This window comes from Paramisgurnus dabryanus, chromosome 14, assembly GCF_030506205.2.
Source record: "Paramisgurnus dabryanus chromosome 14, PD_genome_1.1, whole genome shotgun sequence".
Classification (NCBI taxonomy): domain Eukaryota; kingdom Metazoa; phylum Chordata; class Actinopteri; order Cypriniformes; family Cobitidae; genus Paramisgurnus; species Paramisgurnus dabryanus.
In genome coordinates, this window is record NC_133350.1 from 6769812 (window position 1) to 6787878 (window position 18067).

The 18067-nt window shown below is 40.9% G+C and overlaps 1 protein-coding gene across 1 annotated transcript in view; it reads left to right on the forward strand.

Annotated features, from left to right (window-relative positions):
- Positions 1-198: 198 nt before the first annotated feature.
- The window catches only part of LOC135718794 (signal-induced proliferation-associated 1 like 2), an 84677-nt gene continuing 66808 nt past the window's right edge, over positions 199-18067 (forward strand). Inside the window, exon 1 of the mRNA XM_065241041.2 lies at positions 199-338. The gene's annotated coding sequence lies outside the window, so the exon portion shown is untranslated. The remainder of the gene's footprint in view (positions 339-18067) is intronic.

Sequence of the window (18067 nt, forward strand, 5' to 3'; positions counted from 1 at the left end):
TAGGCTATAAATTAGTCCTGTCTTATCGCAAAATAGCATCTTTATGTCCTCCGAACAGTTAAAGGGAGAGATTGACCGTCCAGATAGCAAATCATACGCCTTCGTCACAGGAGGCGGGGTTATTTGCTCTCAACGGCGAATCAATAAGCAGGAGAGGCGGGACTTGCGCCGATGGGCCTGTCAGTCAGGCGCTGCCGCGTCCTGAGATCGTTTGAGTTGTTTTGCTTCTATTGTGGAAGAAGCGTCTCTTTGGGAAATAACGCGTGTGTTGACCCGAGGAATCGCTACGTTGTGTCGTTTTCAGAAGATAATGGAATTGTCGTCTCTTGTCTGGCGAGGTAAGATGAATAAAATAATCTCACTGTTCTATTTAGACTAAAAGAAACTTTTTCGTAAAGGTGAACTCCGCGGAGCGTAGTGGGCTTTGCCCATAGAGATCTATCCGCGTCCACATCGCGTGTATTTTAACATTTGCCGCCTCTATGAAGGTTTAGTAAATGATATATAAGTTCGTTTTTTCCTAAATGGAGATATTTAGATGCCGACTTTAAGATAAAGGCTGAGGGGAAATATTACCGCCGCTGACGGGTACGACTGTTGATGATTTAGTAGCACGAGTCAATATCAATCTATTGTCTGAGGGAATTAAAATATAAACGGTATATCGACGTGAGTTGTCAGGAGCTTGTTGTGACTCCTGTTGTGGGACATTTGCGATTGAAGTGAAATATTTACGGAATACTCACCTTTCGGTTTACTTTCTGAAACTTATTAAATAATTTTAATGTCAAACATTTTATGCCCGCTTCAGACTCTCTGTTATTGATGCAAGTGAATTCGGACCTAAGGATTTCAGTTTGTGTCATTTCAATGAGCGCATTTGCGGTTATCAATTATCTTCAATTCAATAGTGTGAAAGCTCATTCTGTCACTGAAAAACATTATCCGAAAGCACTCATTACTCAACGGTGTTGAAAACCCTGCCACGGTCCGAAATGGATTAGACTCGCTTAATTTGTAACGCTTTAAAGAGAAAAATAGTTTTTTTTTTTTAAAGGTTTCCTAGGCAGTAACCTTGGCAGCCAGCTGTTGCTTCTATCTTCTTGGCAGCCTACCCTGTAAATCTGCGTTTATATTCTCTCTTTGCTGGGTTTGAGTGAGTTTTTGATGCCCAAATTGAAGGGGTTTGTGCGCTTTGCATCCTGAAACCCTTTGTAGCTTCCAGGCTCTTTGTTTTAGGCGCATCCATTATTCAAATCTAGGCAAATACTTTGTTGTCATCTGTTAGAACTGAGTGACATTTAAATAAAACGTTTCCATCAAGAGAATACTAAAGATATCCGCCCTGAATCTCTTATTGCATGTCAAACGTAATGGTGCAGATGGCTCTGAATGCTTATTTAATGAGATTGGATATATTTTTTTGTTGATTTAATTATAAATACCCCAATGTAATTATGTCCAACCTGGCTATTTAGTCAAAAGCACCTCTCTTGAGAGTAGGGTTTGTGGTTTTTACAGTGAATTGTTCCTTTTAAATGGTGAAATGCTGTTTTAAACTACTGAATGAATGGTTTTGCTGCTACGTGTGGTCATTTGAAACCCCCACAGGGTGGATTAGAAGTCAAACACCCCAAATGTCTGACAGCAGGGAACCCGTCAAAAACACTTTCCACAAGCTCAGGGTTCAAATCAATGGCCTTTGTGTCGCTACCCCTGACAGAAAACATGCTCGAGGGCGATTTGTTTTTGTTAGCGGATTAATTTCCTCTCATGTGTCATGGCAGGCACCTGTCAACACTAGGGGACTCTTCACGGTAACCTCGTGGGACTTTTCTGCTATCCTTACATACTGCGGTCAGGATAATTAAGTCTCCGGTTGTTTTTTCGCAACTCTCTGGTCTCGTCCCTCAGGATCCAAGCAAACCTTGAGATCTTGGAAAAAGATTGGCAGATGTTTCTCAAGTGGTCTCGTGCAATGTAATTCGGGGAAATTACATTAGTCGCAACTGAGTTTGAGCCAGCTCTTGATTGATTGTTGATTGAGTTATCTAATTTTCAGCACACCCTGCTGACCCTGGCACCAAATCAGAAGACCCCTCCCCATAGTGAGTGTGCTTTGTTTTTCATTGTTCATAGGCGACAGCGTGAGTCATATTTGTCTATGTCTGTGGGTCTGTCTCTATGGGAAGAGTGCTTAAAATGAGTTTTTTCATGTGCATTTCTGGTTCCCTAGGGATGATAAACAATCAGAGCATATTTGAGAGGACAGATCCTGCATGGTGGGGCACATTATATGTATAGTTTGCATAATTCACAGATAATGGAAAGGAAGTAAGTTAAGATGGGTCTCAAGTTTACAAAATCAAGGTTGGGAGTTGAGAACACCGCAGGGAACACAATCCAAATGGCTTAATTTGAAGACTAAACAAACCTCTGCCCTTGTTATGACCTTTTTTTGAAAGACTTTGTCTTTTGGTTCACTCAGAAAAGGAAGTATTTCATTATCCTGGGTCTCAGATCGGATGCGTTGTTTTTAATCTGTTTACCCATCTGTAAACTTCTAAAATGTCCTTAAATAGTCACATCCATCTTAGACGTGGCTTGCTCGTGGGTTTGTGGTGGTGAGAATGGCATCTAATAAAAAATGATTATGTATGTCAACTGGACACTATGAAAAATATTAACAGTGACTGCCAGTAGCAAATTGTGTTCAGTGCTGTCATCATCCATCAGACCCTTGAATTGTTTTCTCAGAAACTGATGAAGAGCACAAAGGATCCACTGTGGTAATTTTTTGGTAGCAATGAGTGTAGTAAAGAGGGACAGGATTTTTTTCCAATGGGATAGCGTCAGGAAAATGCATGGACACAGACAGGGATTAGTTATGGCCATCTGTTGCCCAAGGAATCAATAGCCAGACCTTTCTCAGCTTCCCCGCATGGGTACAGGAAAGATCACCGCAGCACATCGTCAACGGTACTTCAGTTTGGCCCAGAAAGACCCCAGATTCTCAATTTTTTTATGTGTGTTTGCTTATGCACATTTGTGCCGCCCCTTAAAAGGGACCACCAAAATCCACATTCCTTCCACTATCCCTGCCCAGACAATCCTTAGCAAATCTCTTTAGACGAACGTTTTGAACGTTTAAAGTAGCTTGCTGTTATTTAGTTGCCAATGTCAATTTTAAAACTATTCATAGGAGCCAAAAATATACTTTTACATGATTGAACATTTGTTCAGTGTTTTCAGTGTTCTTGTAACTCAGTTAGCAGAGCACTGCATTAGCAACGCAAAGATCATTAGTTTAAGCCCAAGGAACACTGAAATGCGTATCTTAAATGGACTGTAAGTAGCATTGGATAAATGTATAATAAACATCTTGCGATGTGGATGTCTGATTTTTGGGGGGGGTATAGTTTCATTTGGTTGCCCCAAACAATGGTGTATTTCGACTATATGAAATTGAATTTCATCCTCTTCCAGGAAAAGGTTTTCATTTAGTTGGCTATTAAGTTCAGACATTGAGTCCCGGTTATTTTCTTTCACTTCCCTTTCATGACCCTTTTGAAGGTGTCAACACAATGGACTGTCTTCCTATGACACTTCCCCAGCCTAAAGGCCCGGGAGTTTGGTTTTCAGGTCTGTAGAGAGTCCATTCCATCCTTATTGTGGTAGACAACCTTAAAGAGCTGATGCCAACTCTCACTTCTGCCTGAATGGTTTTGCTGACGTCTCTTGCGAAATCACCTGAATCACCTTAGCACTTTGGGTTACTGAATCCTTAATGTTCTGTGTTGGGTAAACTATAGAACAGACTTTTTGTGATTTTGCTATGCAGCAAGCTAGTTTGTGTTGTCACGTGGTGTCTGAACTTAAAGGTCAGGCAAAACTGAAGTAATGCAGTCATGTGAAAACTATTTAAGATTATTGACATTGTACTTGAAACCTTAGCTGGTTGACAGCCTTAGTAGTTTTGGACCGTCTACAGTTTGGTTCCACATTACTCTTCATTGTTTGATCCACCTGATCTAACACTTGCTCCATTCTAACAAAACCTTACGTTTTATCAGACACTTTATAGATTTCAGTATCTTTGTAAAATGTTATAGCTCACAGCTCAGCCTCACATAATAATCCAGCCATTTTGGAAGCTTCCCTCTTTGTTGCCTATTGCACAGGCCCATGGGAAAGCGTTCGAGGCTGCTGGCAAACCCTATCAGATACATGGAGCCATCTGCCTCCACACCTGACACTGTTACACTCGGTCCCATCCATCCAGTCGAGTCTGAACCCTACCAAATGCTTTATCTGAATAACGTAGTTTAGTTTCAGTCTCATTCACATATTTGGATATCTAGTTAATCTTTCACTTATTATAAGTGCAAATTCAGCTCTATGTAATCCATGGATTGTGTGTAAAAAATATAGAGATGCACCAAAGTTTTGGCCACTGAACATTTTTGGCCGAAAATGACATTATTTAGATAAAAAGCAGTTTTTCTGTTGTGACAAAATTAATAATATTTAGTTTTATTTTACTTTCATCCAATTTTTGTGTGTTACTTGCAAAAAACTTTGATTATTTTATTGTTTTGTAGTTATTGGTTTGTAGTCCAACTCGGATTCATTTAATTAAGAAAACTAAAAAGTCTAATACTAATACAAGTATACAAAAACGTTAATAATTTTTTTAAGTCATTTTCAGGTTTTGGTTTTTGGTTAAGTCCATCCAGATTTTTTGGCATCTGTTTTGATCCAGAATTTAAATTTCGGTGCAATCACTAACAAAAATGATTAAAAATAATAAAGAATATCTACAGATTGAAAGAAGCAGGAGGGTTTAAAAATGAAAGCCAATGAAAGTTAATATTAACTAGTAACACACATTCTGCCTTCAGAATAATTTACATATTTTCTGTAGTAAGGTATTGTATGTTTATCGTCTTACAAAAGATAAAAAAAAAATTCGGCTATTTCGTGTTTGATTACCATTTCATTCATCCATTTGGCCTAACCCTAACTTATGCTACGTACACACCAAACGCGGGGCATTGTGAATTTTTCGCTCAAGTTTAATATTTTCAATTTGGGCGAAGACGCGTTTGAGGCAAATAGTGCATGTTTTCGTGCCCATATCACGTCATTCGACCCACGCGAGGCCCGTCTGATCGCTTCTTTGCATTGACTTTGTATGTAATCTACTCACGCAAATCGTTGAACTCGCATCTGGTGTGAACCCACAGTTATAGTCCATTTACAAGGTATACATTTTCTCATTATGTGTGTTCCTGAGAACCCACAACCTTTTGCGCTGCTAACGCAATGCTCTACCATTGAGCTACAGAAACAAACATATGTGCTCTATTAAAATGCTTGCCAATACGAATGTACTCTAAAATAGTTGTAGATATGGCAAGGATACATTTTTTTTAATAGAATTTTAGCATCACTAACTATAGTTTTAGAGGAAAGAAATTGGTTATCAATTTGATCTCTTATCTTATAGCAACCTTAAACTAAAAATCAAACTGTGTAAGATCATACTTTGATTTTGATCAGGCTTGAACGTTCTCATTATCCTTAGGGATAATTTTCCTTCCTTTCCACCTGCTATGTGAGCGTAACCCTGGATGACAAGCTGCTCAATATTTAAAATGACAAACGCTACAATAAACCAGGGCACCGAAGCGTACCGTCTACGTTAGGTTTTCCGTCATTGTCCTGTGCTGAGCTTTGTTTCGAGCTGTATCGCAGCACAGCCGAACAGATATCAGCAGATAGGTTTCCACAGTTCCCCTTTGGCTGAACCGAATCTCATTCAAGGATCTTTGCTTATTGTGAGAGAGGGAGATTTCAGGAGGGTGGCTGACGCACAGAGACCTGTTTCCTTCTGGCTTCTCTCTCTCTGTCTCTCTCTGAACCAGATCTCTGTTCTCAGTGGGACTAATACGGCTCTCTCATGGTTGCTAAGTGGACTCTTTAGAGGTTTCCGTCACAAAGAGAGACTTCAAATGGGGACAGGCAGATCTATGAGAAATGCTCAAAGACATTCATGTCCTCATCTCTATCTCCTTTGTGTGCACGGAAAGATCAAACCCAAAGTCTTTCATTAACACCAGCAGGCTGAGCAAAGCGCTTCCACAATTAGATATTTTTAATTTTATAAAGAAGGGGGGATTGCCGGCGAAGCCTTGAGGGTGAAAATTGGAGGAATGTCACATCTTAACAAGTCTGTAATTGGCTGTCTGCTTTCTTTGCTTTCACCTGAAGAAACACAGTATGACTAATCAGATGATTGACAGGCACTTGTAAAAAAAAAGAATTATGAGCATAATAAGGCCTTGCATAAAGCTAACAGCTCCTGCCAAGTGTAGAGAGAAACAGTGGCTGCGTTGTACCTGTGTCGATTGTCATGGAGGCGTGTCCCAGGGCGAAAAAAGCAATAAAGACTGGGAGCTATAGCTTGGTTTCTGTGATGTCTTTGTTTTGCAATGTTTACTCTTCAACAGCCATGAATCACCGTGTCACAAGCCTGTCTTGACTGCTCCGTGCAGTTGCATCCAACTTGATTGTCTTCAATGCAATCATCTGATTGTTGATGGACGGTAGCCATGCACCGTAGATCACTTAATGCAAGGATGGCACAACAGTCTTTTTTGGTTTGGCATCATTGAGGTAGCTCTTTAGTTGTTCACTTCCTTCTGCGTATTTGCACAATGATTAAGTCCGTTGTATGCCAGACAGCGCCACCTCCACAGTGCTAGCCGAGCGGAAAGCTTATTATTTTTGCCCTACATTTCCTCTGTGCCAGGGATGGATGTGTAATTCCCATGACTGTGTGTGTTTGTTTGCTCGGCCCATTTTTTAGTCATGCATGCGCAAGGACGATTAAACGCATGTAATCCCGATGACTTGCTCTAATTGCATCTAAATACGCCTTTGTTTTTGGCTGCATTGTTGCAAATGATCTTCAATCTCTCGTGCACTTTTACTGTCTGAAATAGTCCTATGTTATGGCTGCAGTCTTCCCCGCTTATTGCTATCAGAGAACTAAATATATACCATAGAGATTTAGTATGACATGTCTTCTGGATGTAATTTACATATGTTGGTAATAATCAGCAGGGCTATTTGCAGCGGGAACAGCTGTTGTTTGTTGCAGCGCACTAGTTATTTTGCCTGGCCAGCAAAACCTCACAGTACTGTAATAAATCATAACCATTTTGTTTTGGAAGGTAATAACTTGCTGTAGTCTATTCACAAATTGGACTTTTTTTTGGACATATAAGTGTTGACGTTATTCTTCGTTTTTTAATATTCTTTTTCACATAACAGTTACAAGTAAGCTGTTCGCAATTTTGTGTAAGGTGTATAAGCGTTGCCATGTGACACTTTCAAAACATAGCTTTAATATTTCCGTAATTCTGTTTGGTGATGCTAGTAGTGGCACAGACTTTCCCTTTAGTTATTTGATTTGCTTTCAATGCTTTTCTTTTTATGTTCTCCTCTTATTGCCCTTGGGGCCTTGTGAAGGCCATTTCTGAGGTGAGAACCAGATGCAGAACCTCTTCTGACCTCTCATTGGTTACTTTAGCTGGGAAAGATCAAAAAGAACCATGTCAGCAAGGTCACCTTTAAATCCTTCTTGTTTGTTTGGAAGGTACAAAGGTTTAACCTTTGAAGGTTTTGGAAGATTGAATTTTATATAAATCTGTATGGTATAATAATAAATTGTTCTAACATTGCATTTAAAGGTAGAAAAAGCGAGACGATAGTTAAGAGAGACCATGTTTAAAAATCAGCTCATTAAATTGATTCATCATTCAATTTAATAACTGAGGAGCTCGTATGCAAAAGCCACTAAACGCCATATATACATATATAGTTTTACCATTAATTTAAGCAAACGGCACCATCAGATTATTCCCCTAAATGTTTGAATTAATCTGTATCACCATTTAGAGATGTACACGGTGTGACAAAGGGATTATGGTTCAGGCACTGATGCATCAGGATTAGATGACCTGTGCTTACTGATGAGTAGATACCCTGAAGCCGAAAGTATACTCGGGACGTCCGCGTATGCGCGCCGTCCGCATGACGTCATTTTCGTCATTTTCGTCATCAGGAGGGTGCGCGGACGGCCGCGCGGACCGTCCGCGTGCAGCCCAAAATTTGAGACCGCGCGGACAGTGCGCGTACAGTCCGCGTACGACAGCGCATGCGCGTGAAAATATTTAGACAGGACACTCCACTATAAACAGTTATACAAAGGAAATAGACAGCATTTGCACACACACTATCGTTTTTCTTCTTTAACTTTTACTTCTTCCAAGAACAGAAAGCTGTGGAGCATGTTTGTTTGATTCCTGTTCTTTGTTGTCTTGTTGTTTGTTCTAAACTGTGTTTGCAATGGTGGATCAGTTACTTTTCTTCACCTATCCTAATGTTTTAATGTACTCTAAATGTCACCAAATCAGTGCTGCCCTGACAGCCTGTTAGACTAATAATTTGAATAAGAAATCATTAGTATTGTGTATAGTGTCGAACGCGGCCATCCGTGTGTAGCCGCGGGGACTATACCCGGAAAGCTGCGCGGACGCGTGCGCGCGCGAGCCGGACGCGGACGCGGAAAAAAAGTATACCCGGCCCTTGAGTCCATAGACCACGATGTGTAGTTGCCATTTGCTTTTTTTAGTGGGGGTTGAGATAGTTGACCTGCTGTGCTCCAAAGCTGCAGGCCAGATAAGCGAGGATTAGCATCCTTTATAGCATTCCTCTTCCTCACTGTAGCGAGAGTGATGTCTCAATTGGAAGCACAGGGAAATTTAGACTGGTGACATTGTAGATTTATTTAGACTCTTTCTGTTTTTATCTCATCCATCTTTCTTTATATATCTCAGAAATAAGACGTTAGGCTTTAGCGTTTCTGGAAGCCCCTATGACCTGGGAAATTAGAGGCATTTGTGCAGGAAATTATGGGTGTGATTATAGTGGCAGGAAATGGCTGTCGGCAATTAAAAAAAGATGAGGAGAAAACACGTGTTGCCTTGAGATGCAGGTGCAGTCTTCAGAGTCTTCCGCTGGCTCGTCATGTTAAACATTATGGCGCAGTGTTGCGGGTGATCAAAGTCTCACCAGATCCGATTTCGGACAACAAGGTGTCTAAATGGCTTCAAAACTCTCCAGATTAGTAGCTTTGGTTGCGGAAGGTTGTGGTTGAAAAGTTAGAAATGAGAACAGTGATGGATGTCAGGGCTCAACGCAAAGAATTTTTTTATATTGGCCCGGTCGGGCAAGTGGTTCAGGTCTTCACTTGCCCTGCCAAATTTTCACTGGCCCCAATAAAAAAATGTAAGTGTCACATAATTCAGAAGTCAAATATAATTGTATACATATACAACAGACATGTTCCAATGAAAAAAGGCTCCCAACTTTTCTACTTTTCCTGTTAAGTGACAGCAAACTGTGCAAAAAAAGTGCATTGATTTTTTTTGTCGTGTTTTACCCAAGTAAATGTGTGCTTCCAAGATGTTAAAGGTGACATAGAATGGTTGAACGGAGTATTTATCCTTGTTCTGTGATGTGACATGTAGACAAAAAAAATTTTGTTTGGGTCTGTAATGCCTTAGAAGCTTCCTAAAAACCTCTCTCAGATAGCTCTATTAGGGTGGAAGATTTTAAACAAGTGGTTTTGCACCTATTTGGCTCCCCCTACTGGCTTAACTTGCAATCTCATTACTGATTGGCTGACTTTGCTGCCACTCAAAAAATGTAGCCAATTATTTAAAGTGGAGGGGCAGTGAGATGCCTGTGATGTCATAGGCATCAGTTTTTCAGATTGGGCTGTTTTCTGGCTGACATTTCTAAAAGAGGAATTTCTATGAGACTGAGATGTTTAACATGTTTAGCACTTTTTGTATGTTTGTGAATGTGGGTAGACTACCATTATTCAACAAAGACAAGGTAAAAATGGTTTTTCATTCTCTGTCCCCTTTAAATAATATACATTGATGAAAATATATTTCAGTGACTTCAGTAACAATACTTTTTACTTCCCTGAAAGTCTCACGCTTGCCCCGGGCCACCGGGCAGTCCTTTATGTTGAGCCCTGGAAGTTAAATAAAGTGATTTGCTATGCTTACCGCTGTCTGACAAACAACATCTTATTATATAATCTGTCAAATCCATAGATTTACACTGTATTTGTCTGGACATGCATGTATCTGGAGATATTGTTGGGTTAGGTTAGATTATTTTATTTGAGGGCAGAATAAGTGCAGATCTAATCATGTTCTCTTTCATGTTTTCCTGGGATTACTTTCTTAGATTTTGAGGCATTTTCTCTGTTTCTGGCCACAATCAGGGATTCACATGAGTAAATCTCTATGATTTTAATACATAGACACATGATGGCATCAGGTACACCTGGCTGTCTTTTTATACACCCCACAGTAGATATTGAACTACATTGCAGATTACTAACACCTGTCGTTGTTTTACATAATGGACCACAATACTGATCTCACATCAGCATAAAAAACAAGTGTCTTTGACCTTTTGCATGTTCAACATTTGGCTTGTTCTTCACGGTCTTATTGGAGTCCATTAAATCAATCAGCTGTTTCAATAAAATAATTATTGCTATAAAAATCTTTCGTCACGGGCATGATGAGGTTTTTACGAGCCAGACGTGTCACAGAAGAGTGTATGAGTCTGTGTCTGTACTTCTGTGTGTGTGTGTCCTATCTTTACATTGGAATTGATTAGCTGGTAGATGACCAGTCTGGTTCAAGGTTAATTGGACTTATTGTAGCAGATTGTGTTGTGAGACGAAGGTTGAGCAGAGATGGGCTAGACACGGTTGTAATGTGCCTGAATGTGCACCCTTTCCACTCCAGTGAGCTGCAGAGCTTGCAGCCAATCAGGCACTGTGGTTTAGCCAGTTCTGCCTGTTATGTGCATTTTTAGTATTTAAGAGAACCGTGTATTGTTTGATGAACTCAAAAATAGGATGGGATAATTGTTCGATTAATGCCACTGTTTCGCTTTAAGGAACTGCTTTGTTGTGATGTTCCATGTGACTGTGTGTGTTTGGGTGTAAATGCGTGTGTTTACTTCGGTCTAATGCGTTTTCCTGACTCAGCTAGCAGAGTGCTGGCTCAGCTCACTAGATTGTATAGACATGTAAACACACACACATTCTTAGACAGCATCCATATTTTTTCATTTTTGGGCAGACTTCATGCATGTCCACTCCCTTTACACACTCATACGATGCCTTGTTGTTTTGCTTTTATTTTTTTGGCATGAAACATCTTATTTGCACCAATGACTGTGATTAGTAAAAATTGTGGTTATTGAATAAAATATCTCTCAGAAGAGTCAAGTTTTAAATAAGAAAAATATCGAAACTCTTTGGTTATTTTTGAGCGCAATGCTAATGGTCTAATCAGATTCAATGGATTATGCTAAGCTATGCTAAAAGTGGTACCGCCAGACCCGGAAATCAGCTGAATGGATTCCAAAGCGGTAAGAATCAAATGTTTAACTCTAGGGGAGCTGGAAAATTAGCATATTTTCAAAAAAAAGTGGAGTGTTCCTTTAAAATATATTTATAAAATTAAATCAACCAGCCCTACACATACTCTCACTAAACAGGCTTTGTCTTGGGATGTTGTCGACATTTCATCGCTCCCACACAAACGCTCAAATATAATAACTTGTGTTTTAATTTTTAATGCATGTGTCAGCTTAGCGCATGGCATCCATACAGGTTTTGTAACAGGTTTGTCGACACTAAAATGTTATGAATAACACCAGCCCTCCTTCTGTCTTTTAGGCTGCATTTACACTGTTAAATGTATCGCACAGATCTGATATTTTAACAATTTCTATCTGTATAACTGCATTAGCATTCCATTAACCTTATTGCGACCATAAAGATTCTGTAATATTTATATCCTTTCTCTGTCACTCCTCTTTCTTTCCATCTTTCGCTTTGTCTCTCTCTCACTCTTGTTCAACCTTTCATCTGGGCTGGGGCTCATGAGATCGTTAGCGGATTTCAGTCTCGGTGGATTTCAGCAGTCAGAGGTCAGCGGTCTTCAGAGGCGTCACTCACTGAGCCTAAAGCTTTTGTTCCCATGCCGAGGGAAAGACCTTTTTCACGCCGCCTTTACTCCCGGAATGCCAGAGAGCACCAGGAGTGAGAAATGAAGGGAATGAACAGACAGACTGAGAAAGAAAGAGAGGGAGAGAAAGGCAAGCACAGCTGGGTCGCTGGAGAGAGGACAGTTTTATTTTAAAGAGTCAGTGTGCTTTGTAATGTGAATTATAGAGCCTAGGGAATACTTCACAACACCCTGTGTCTTCATCCATTTTTTTCTCTCTCAACTAGGTTCCCTTTAAGCCTGGAGTATAGTCCTGTTTTTTTTACGTGTACGCGAATGTACATTCCCAAACGGACAAGCACGGTCAAACGCACAGCTGTGCAAAGTATAGTTTATTTGACTCGTACATCTACACTAGTGATATGCGTGTCGTCTCATAATAATCAGCGGGTAACTCGCTGGTCGGGTTGGGCGGGTAAAGAAATTGTCGCTTTATTGTGGGGCAGGTAGATTCCACGAGGTACCTTCCGCAACGTAGCGCTTCCGCAACGTAGCTTGCACGACTTCTTCATTTTAAATCCTCAAACCTTTGGCCTCACGTCACGAAATTGCCAAGCAGCTCGCACTGCCAGCCACAACAACAAAACAAACTGAGAATACATTTCAAAAATCTGGCGGTGCATGTAGGTTGCATCGCAAGAACTGTACACGGACCCTTGCGTACCCTTAAAATTGACTATACTTAAATTCTGTGCAAATTTATGCATAATTAAATGGATTTATTCATGGCATTTTTTTAGACTTATAAAAAGCTTGAGCCTCTTCTGTCTACACAGACAACGGACAATGTGCTTTTTGGAGGTTTTGCTCATAAACAAGCATTTTTCATACAGCATGAAGGTGTGTAAAGGATGACAGCATTTTAATGACATTTTGGTGGCATATAAACAACTCTTTTTCCCTTGAAGTTGCTTATGTATATGTGAAAAGCAGCCTTATGTTTTTCTAGTCAGTGTCTTCTGTTTTCTCCTGAGCACATCATTTCTTTCCTGATCGTGCAGCAGAATAAAGAGGGAATGCATTTGCGTCTGACCGACGATGTGATTGTGAATGGGAACCAGCTGTTTCCATACCTCTCCATTTCTCCTCTCAGAGCGTTCGTCCCACAGCAGGAGGGAACCAAGTGGAAACCGGCACCCAACAGCTGCACACGGACTCAGCAAGAAGCCAAAACAGACAGAATTTTTATGTCTTCGTTCAGTAGAAAAACAGGAAAGGAACGAAGCATCAGAAGTTTTATAGGGTCTAGCCTAGGAGTGTTAACGCTGGTTGGGTAAACCACACTTCAGCAGTATAAACAGAAGTGGGTGGAGAAACCAAGGGGTGCCGTAACTGACGGATGGACCCACGTCAGTCGGAAAGCCACAAGTGTTTCAGATCTGGTGACGTGACCTGGAGTGCCGGGGCACGGGGGCCGGTCTTTAGTCAAGAATTCGCACCTCTACCTCAGGAACAGCTGTTGCCTATCTCTTTGTGCTTGTGTTTGAGGGGGAAGGGTGGTCTGCTAAAGGAATATTCCGAGTTTATTTCATCCTAGCGTCTGTGTACCACATCTGTCACATGCTGTAGATTACCTCAGACAATAAATTAGTATTTACTGTAAACGTGCATCCCGTTTGTTTATAAACACTGAAGGAGATGTTTAAAAGATTGTCTGAGGTATTCAACAGCATGCCGAAGCTGGTACATATACATTAGATTAAACAAAAAATGAAATATTGCTTTAAAGGTGCAGTACATGAGTTTTTTAAAAACTTTCTCCTGCCCCAGTTTAGACGAATATAAGCAAGCCATTTGAAGGTTGACTTCCTGAAATGTGTGAACACGCTCTGGGTCACTATCGAAACATTGATGTTTGTTTGAGTGGTCCAGCTTATGGGGCTACCTGTTTGTCCAAACCGTGGTAGACGAGGGTGTTGTTCTGTTGGTTGCAAGTATAGAAATGTCACCTTTTAAGATGGTTATGCATAGTGAGTTTGGAGAGAGGAGGAAGGAATTTAAACTGTATTGCATGCCCTACAAAGAGCAAAACATGTTATCGGATACACTACAGTACAATTCCAGACTAAATACTGTACTGCCTAATAAACTTGACGGTTTTTCTTACGATGGGAAAGACACAAGGGCCCATTAAAACAAGTAAAGGAATGAGAATAATTCAGTCTCTTTCTCCTGTGCTCCATCGCTTGGGGTTTTATGAGGCCGAGGATGGCACTGTGTTTTACATACCACTTGTCAAGGGACCAGACCATGTTAATAAAACCTTCTTTGGAAACCTATTCATTGGTGCCACCATGTCTTTCACGAGGTGAAATGTTATTGAATCTGATGTGATTGCAATGTTCACATCTGCAATAGTAATATCGCAATGTCAGTGCTGAAACTATATATCTTTGCCTTTCGGCTCTTACCAACACAGTATATTACAGCGAATTATATTACACACCTTAGAGGGGGTGTGTTAGTATAGATACTGGGTTTCTTGTCCAAAATTTGTGCAAGTTAGGAAGTCAGGATTATTACATTTATTGGGCGCTTTAGGTGCTTTTATCTAAGCTGATTTAGGGCGCACTCACATTATCCAAACCAAACCAAACCATGCCCCAGCGCGATTGTCACCCCTCCCTACTCCCCCAGATGCACGCACTCACACTGTACTTGTATCGATCTGAGTCCGGGCGCGCTTTCGTCATTAAGATGCGATTTGTTTTGAAAAAAGCAGGAAGTAAAGCACTCTCTTAACACTGGAACCCACCGTAATGATAAGTCTGTGTTTTTTATTCGGAGTCGTTTGGTGTGCGATTACAGACAGCCCTCTCACATGTCATCATATTGCTTAGTTCATCTGTCACGTGCGCAGCTCGGACATTCACGTAACCCCGCGGCGCGTATCAAAAGGTTTTTACGGAGGCAGATGAAGGTAGTGGTCGCGCAACTGACGTCTTCACCTTTTGAATCGCGCTCAGGCGCGAATGCGCTCACACCACAGCCTTCCGCGCCTGAGCCCAAGTGAACCGCGCTCCGGCCCACCTCTTCAACCCGGCCGCGGCGCGAATAACCAATCCGCGCTCGGGCGCGGAACAGAGCGATCACACTAGTCAAACAAACCAGGCTTTGGGGGTCAAACGCGCTCGAGCGCGGTTTGGTTTGGATAGTGTGAGTGCGCCCTTAAGGCCAAAGTATAGTCAATTTTTTACGTGGCGGTCCACATACAATGCGCGTGAGTGTGCGTGTACTGTACGTGAACCGCAGGATTTTTGAAACCCTGTGTACAGCGTAGGAGAATGTAGTATGTAACCAAGGAGACGCATTGCATTTTGTTGCATCTGCGTACGTGTACAAGTGAAATTCTATACTTTGCAAGGTTGTGTGTTCACTGTTCTTGTACATAATTGGGCTTTACAGTGCATTCAGTCTATACATTTTACCAGTAGGGCTGTAGCGATACACAAATCTCACGATACAATCCGATACGCGATATTCATCTGCCGATATGATATATATCGATCTGTTCGTCCACCGATCCGATACGATCCGATATAATTCGATACACTTACATCATTTTCTGACTGATTTCTGACATATGCTTCAGTTGTGCGCGAGGTCCAGCCGTCGCACGTCAGGGCAACTCTCTCCGCGCTGGCCATGGAGGCTTTGACGCGTGCCTTTGTCTGAGCGTACAGCCTGGGAATGCAAACCTTGGTGAGGTGTTCGCGGGTTGGAATAGGATAGCGAGGCTCCATCGCGTTCACCATGCGCCTAAAGCCGGCGTTTTCCACCACCGAATATGGTCTTAAATCCTGACAAATAAAGTAGGCAATGGACTCTGTAATTTTCTGCGACCTTGGTGAAGCAGATGGAAACTTGTGTGAACAACCGCCATCGATGTTCAGTATGGTTTGTTTTGGGTCACGCGACCGCAGCTTCTTGGGGTCCTCTGATAGCGTTACTTTGTCCGGGTGGTGACGCTTTAGGTGGACTCGTAGGTTGGTGGTATTTCCAGAGTATTTCACGTTTGTGTGACACAGCTTGCAAACCGCGAGGCTTTTGTCCAAGTCGTCGCTTTCCTTCTTTCTTTTGAATCCAAAGTGATCCCACACATCTGCTTTTAAGCATGAAGGTGCTGGGTTTATATCTGCCGCCATTTTCTTGAATCTCCTCGCTCTGACTCCGTAAACAGGATGACGTCTGTGTAAAGTTAGTACGGGTGACAGCGTTACTAGCGGCTGGCTGACCAAATCGCTCTTCCTGCAACACGAACGGGGGTAAACACGGAAGATTTGAATGGACTTGTGTATTGATACGCGCAGCTTAAAAATCGATACGTTCTTGGGAAAATTTATATCGATTTATATCGCCGAATCGATAAAATCGCCCAGCCCTATTTACCAGTATGTGTCTTCCCTGGGATTTAAACCCATAATGCTTTTAAAGTAATTCTTTACCAATTGTGCTATAGGAACAGGATAAATAAAATCAAGACCCACATTACATTTAACTCTTCAGTATCATTTTGAAATGTATTTACAGTGAAATTTGAATGTCATTTAACGTTGAATGGGATTTCTGTGCACATGCTGTGGCCATATGTTTGTGGTTGTGCTTTACTTGAAAGTGATCTCTGGGAAATACAGAACCAGAGAAAGTGATGACAGGAAGTAGTCCATCAATATGCTTTCTCATCCAATCTTCGGTCATCATCTTTCTTCTCTTCTTTTATCTTCCCTCTTTTATTTGGCATATGCCAAAACCAGCTCAACATTATAGTGACTCGGGCGAGAGGAAATGTGCTGTCAATCAAAGATGCATGAAATCAGAAGGTTGCTAGGTAACAGATAAAACAGACCTCAAACCCCTAACTAACAACAACAAACTGTGCAAGTGCACATTTGAGAAAACGGCTAATAATATGTTCGGGAAGCGGTTGTGTTTGGCATCACTCAGGCATACGTCCACAGTCTTCCAACAGCTGTGTGGGGAACTTTCATACAAAACACACTGGTGCGTCCAAGACATGACTAGCACAAACTGACCTTTAACCTTTTGATGAGTAGGATTGTGCAGAGTCGTATAATAATAGAGTTACGACACTCACATAGACTTCCGTTGTAAGAATGGAATGTGGAAGTAACAGCGTTTCATGTAGTGACCGGTAGTGACGCATAGTTCCAAACGCAGCACTGAAGCCCATTCATTTCAATGGCACCTGCTGGTAAATCAATGAAATTACCGTTTCTCTTTACATTTTCGGACATTTCATTAATATAGTCAACGGTGATATTTTATGAACTCTGCTTTAGGTAATGATTTTCGTTAATAATAACTAGTAAAATTTTTATATTTTAATGAGTTGTGTATAATGTGTGAATAATATAGATTTAATGGTTTAATATTTTATTACTGGTGGCCATCTACTTTATACTTATCTTTTTTATATATTACGAGTAACACTAGGGGGCAACAGCGACAAGCTATATGCCTTATAAGAAAGTCACACTGCTTCACAATGCTGCTATGTGTTTCATTGTGTTTGGTAAGTAATACGAGTGATGTATCCTCGAAAATCATGTATAATTATATTAACATTTAATGTGTACTATAAATACAATTAAATATGAATTTAGTGGGTTTCTGTTATGCTTCACTGTTACAAATAACCGCGTTGGCGATCTTTTTTGTGATTTTAATATAGTAAAAGTGTAGGAATTATGTTTTTAGCATATTGATAGCCATTTATATAGCCATATTTTGCTACAAAAATAAAAGATAAACTGTGTTGCTGTAGTTGGTATAGATAACCACAGTTATCTTTGGGTCACAATTAACTGTTTGGGCCCTATCTTGCACCCAGCGCAATTGACTTTGTCAGTGACGCATGTATCATTCGTATT